This window comes from Centruroides sculpturatus, unplaced genomic scaffold, assembly GCF_000671375.1.
Source record: "Centruroides sculpturatus isolate CEXI.00-Female unplaced genomic scaffold, Cexi_2.0 scaffold1182, whole genome shotgun sequence".
Classification (NCBI taxonomy): Eukaryota; Metazoa; Arthropoda; class Arachnida; order Scorpiones; family Buthidae; genus Centruroides; species Centruroides sculpturatus.
The window spans coordinates 197,765-202,387 of NW_019385404.1; the positions used below are offsets into that span (position 1 = coordinate 197,765).

Genomic DNA, 4,623 nt, shown 5'->3' on the forward strand with positions numbered 1-4,623 from the left:
GACGAAACACCATTTTAAAGTGCATTTTTATTCAACTAATATATTTATAAATAATATGTAGTCCAAAAAGTAGCCAAAGCAACAAATGATGTTTTTTACGTCAAATTAAAAAATAGTAGGCACATTTGGCGCAATGTAGCCAAATCTTGCAACGCTGGAAGAAATACTAAATAAAGTTGGAGTTATAACTCAAAATATTATAGACCCAAATGCGGGAAAAGAGAGAAAGGACAGAAGGTAAAGAAGTGAGAAAGGTTGGAAAATCAAGGGTCAATATTTGCAAAATAAATCTATTTAACCTTTCTGACTACTTTTTATCTTTCGTCCTTTTCCTCCTTTTTCCAAATTTGGGTCTATAATCCTTTGAGTCACAACTCCAGCTTTATTTAGTAATCCTTCCTCATTCACACATCTCCAAGTATTTGAAAATATCAATATTTCCTTTCCACTGAAAAATAAAATATAAACAAATATTTACGGCTTTGTGAAACTTCTTTTTTGAGTTTATGCCATTGAAATAAATAAATAATAAAAAAATTAAAACATTTGTCAGTTTTGTTTACACGTTTATTGGGCCGCATGTGGCCCGCGGGCTGGACACCCCTGTTCTAGACCAAAATATTATATTGGAGAAACAGGAAGAAAATTGGAAATATGCTTAAAAGAATATGAAGCAGCTATTAGATTAAAAAACAAGAATCACTATGGTATTTACATTGTAGTAGATTTAATTGTAAAATAGACAGAAATAATGTTAAAATATTATATAAAGTTAGAAATTGTATTAAAAGTAGAATTATTGAACATTTTTGTATTATATCATATGCAAATGTAATAAATCTGAATACTGGAATAAATGTGATGCATGTTGGAAAGAGATCACCCAGCATAAAAAGAACAGCAACCGGCAGTTAAATGTATCCACTGATGAGGCCTGATTGCAAAGGCGAAATGCATTTGGATGTTTTGGAATTGTCGAGAATGGAATTAAAAATAAAGGTTTAGTATTTCTTCGTTATTTCGTTTGTCTGCCTGATTAAGTCTCTCGAAGTCAGATGTACAGAGTATATTTACTTGTTTTAATCTAGAAATAAGTATTTTTAGAATTTACAATCTTGTTGGATACTCTTTTTAATTTAGTATATGTACTACTACTACTACTACTACTACAACTACTTTAACAAAAAACAAACAAAACAAGATTAACTACTAGTACTACTAAAATTTACTATTAAAACTAGCTCATATGATGTGCTACTCATAATTTTTTAGTTTAACAACAAAATTTCAAATTATTACATTTTAGAGCAATATTGAGAAAAACTGAATAATAATAATAATAATAATAGACTAAAAAAGAATAGCATCCATATTTCAATACAAATTTATATTTTTATATATCTGAATCGAGCCTCTAAACGTCGAGGTGTACCAATAAGAATAAAGCAAACTGTTTAAGTTGTTAATTTTCAATTCATTTAATTAAAAATTTAACACCGATAGACAGTTCGTTTCATTCTTATTCCATATTCGGCACGGCAAAGAGCATATTTATATACCGAGGCGCACCGATGCCGATTCTATCCGCATTTCTAACTCACACATATTGAATCTAAAGTTAAATTCTGCATTGTATCTATATGTAAAAACACTCATGTGTGATAAATATGCAATTGTTACATTTATAACACTTCTAATCAGATTTATCATTAAAATTCACATAACACAACACCTGACTTATTCATATTGTTATTATTTAATGGCATTTCATAAAACTTACCTATAAATATCTATCACATGATTGTAGTTTATGAATGTTCAAGCATTTGAAATAGTCATATATATTTGTAAACAATGTCAATTTCAATTTATGATTACAGCTGAGGCTGTTGGATATTAATTAACAATTATAAAAGAGGAAAATATTCGTAGGATAGTTATAAAATAATCGAATATTTCTAACATTCCCTCCAAATATTTTACTCCAGCAACACATAAACACATTGACCGTACCGAAAGCTGAAATGATCGTTAATAATTAACGTTGCTCGACTTCTATTACGTCGACTTATCGAAAGTTATATTTACGATTAATGAGTAAAATTATTTACTTTTTTGCTTTTTTTTTTTTTTTACCTTTTTTCGAATTGGAGATGACAACAAAGCACGCTCTAATCATAGCGCATGCGCATTCGTTATATATTCCTAATACGGAAAGGAAGAATAAATATACAATTAAATTTGTTATTGATAAAAATAAAATAAAATAAAATAAAATAAATTTTGTTTAAATTTTTAAAAATTTTTTAAAGTTTTTAATATTAGAGTATTAATGTGTTTTTATCGATGTAATGAGATGTAGTTTAAATTTAAATTTTTATAAATAATTTTATTACGTAACTGAATTAGTTATTATGTCGATGTTCATTTATTGATATTTTTAAATTGTATATATGTATACGTGTATTTATATATCATTTTTCATTTATTAAAAATAATTTGTAATGTTATTTATGAATATATTAAATATCACTTTCGAATAGTCGTGACCTTTAACCTTTACTGTGTTTAGATAGTGATAACTGATGCTTTCGAGGACCGCTACGTTATTCTGATTTGTTTTACTTCATTTTTATCTTTAACACGAGAATTCACGAATATATTGAAACATTTAACGTATATAAATTGTAGTAAAAATAATAATAATTTGAAAAATTCATTATTGATTGCTGTACATTAGAGTTACCTTTAATGTTTTTATTATGCTAAAGTTTTTCAAAATGTAAATTTTTTTATATTCGGATGGATATATTGTATACTTTTTTTTAACTCTTTCCGCCCTGTGGGCACTAAGAGGGATTCATTTTGCAAGCCGATTATGGGTTCGGCCAGGCCCACAATGGGGCTGCCGGGTGGTGAGGGACCACCCCGAAGAATTCCTGGGGACTTTTCGACCCGTTTGGATTCGAACCCGGGTCCCCCAGAGCGGTAGGCTGCCACCTTGACCGCTCGGCCATCCGGCCGCATATTTAGGATTTAATTATTTCAGTCGAAGCGGTAGGCTGCCACCTTGACCGCTCGGCCATCCGGCCGCTGGAATATTGTATACTAATAAGAGTTCAAGTAAATAAAATATACGAAAAAATTAATGAATAAATAAACACGTGTATGTTAGATGGTTTGAAATTTTCTCGTATTTTTATCTACGTAAAATTTTTGCTATCAGAATTTAAAGGTATTTATTATGGTAACTGACAACAGTTATGACCCGCAAACTGGTGTTGAATTCACTCGACATGGATATACACTCATTGCCATAAAAATTAGGGCACCAAAAAGTTGTAATCGGTCGAAAGTATGCATGTTTCAGTGTAACGGTGATGTAAGTGATTACAAAATGAAAGAAAAAGGATCATTTATTGCATAAAAAACCACAAATGAAAGGAGGTTCTAGTATCCTAATGAGCCACCCCTAGTTTGAATACACAATGCGATACCGGATGGCATGGAGACATATGGTATCCTGCAGCATCTCAGTCCACCGTTGCTGCAAGCGGTCCTCTAGTTCGGCCAAACTCCTAGGCTGTCGAACTTGGCGTCTCAGACATGTTCAATCAGGAGACCGGGCAGACTAGGAAACTGTGACAATGTGGCGGAGGCACCCTTGCCGTTTGTTGGAAAATGGCTCTTGGGGGTCCTGCCATGAGATGCAACATATGTGGCTGCAGGATGTCACTAACACATCGTTGGTCTTCAAGGTCTCTTGTATCACTACTAGAGGTGACCGGCTGTCGTATGTGATGGGCCCCCAGACTATCATACCAGCTGTGGGGACTGTGTATCACTCCAAAGCGTGTGCAGGATTGAGGTGTTTACCACGGGACCTCCAAACACAAACACGGCTGTTGTCAGTGCCCAAACTGAATCTGGATTCATCGCCGTAGCGACTCACCTTGACCACTTAGCCATCCGCCCCGTCATCTAGGATGGTTTTAACAACACTGAAATATGAGCAAGAAGAAATCTTGTTCATAATTCAGTACTGATAACTCTTATTGTTAAGCGCCGAAAAATTCATCACAAAACGATTATTGATGCGAATCAGTAGCGTAACGTAGTGGGGGCGGCAGGGGCGGCCCGCCCCGGGCGGCACTTTTTAGGGGGGCAGCAAAATTTCACAATAAATAATAATAATATCTTGTAAGAATTTGAACCATTTTATATCATATTTTTGTCCACCTACCATTCGAACCGATTGAAATGAGCACGAAATAGTGTTACCATCCATCCGGATAGTCCGGGAATCGACTCGCCGTCCGGGGATATCGTGCGCGACCTGTTGACCTTTTTCTTTTATTTTTTTTATTTTTTCTTTTTTGCTTGTACGATTTATTCGTATATATATATATATATATACACACCTCCAATATCCAATTACCTCCAATACAGCTAAGTCACTTGCGTTACTCCTATCCAAGTCTCCCTAGTCGCTAACTGTAACTGATTCAGAACCAGCATGCACTGCACATTATTCTTCGCATTGCAAAATGACACACGCATGCGTCAGGAACTTCTATTCGAACAAACCTCACCTGCCGTCCGGGTCAGCGATTTTAATAAGGT

At 33.7% G+C, this 4,623-nt stretch overlaps 1 protein-coding gene across 7 annotated transcripts in view; it reads right to left on the reverse strand.

Moving 5' to 3' along the window:
- Positions 1-2,206, reverse strand: part of LOC111638591 (MBT domain-containing protein 1-like) — a 130,706-nt gene extending 128,500 nt beyond the window's left edge. For 3 of the 7 annotated variants that reach the window (XM_023384327.1, XM_023384326.1, XM_023384321.1), the window contains exon 1: positions 1,781-2,127. The gene's annotated coding sequence lies outside the window, so the exon portion shown is untranslated. The other 4 variants (XM_023384325.1, XM_023384322.1, XM_023384324.1 and 1 more) reach the window with 4 other exon arrangements.
- Between the last annotated feature and the right edge of the window lie 2,417 nt (positions 2,207-4,623).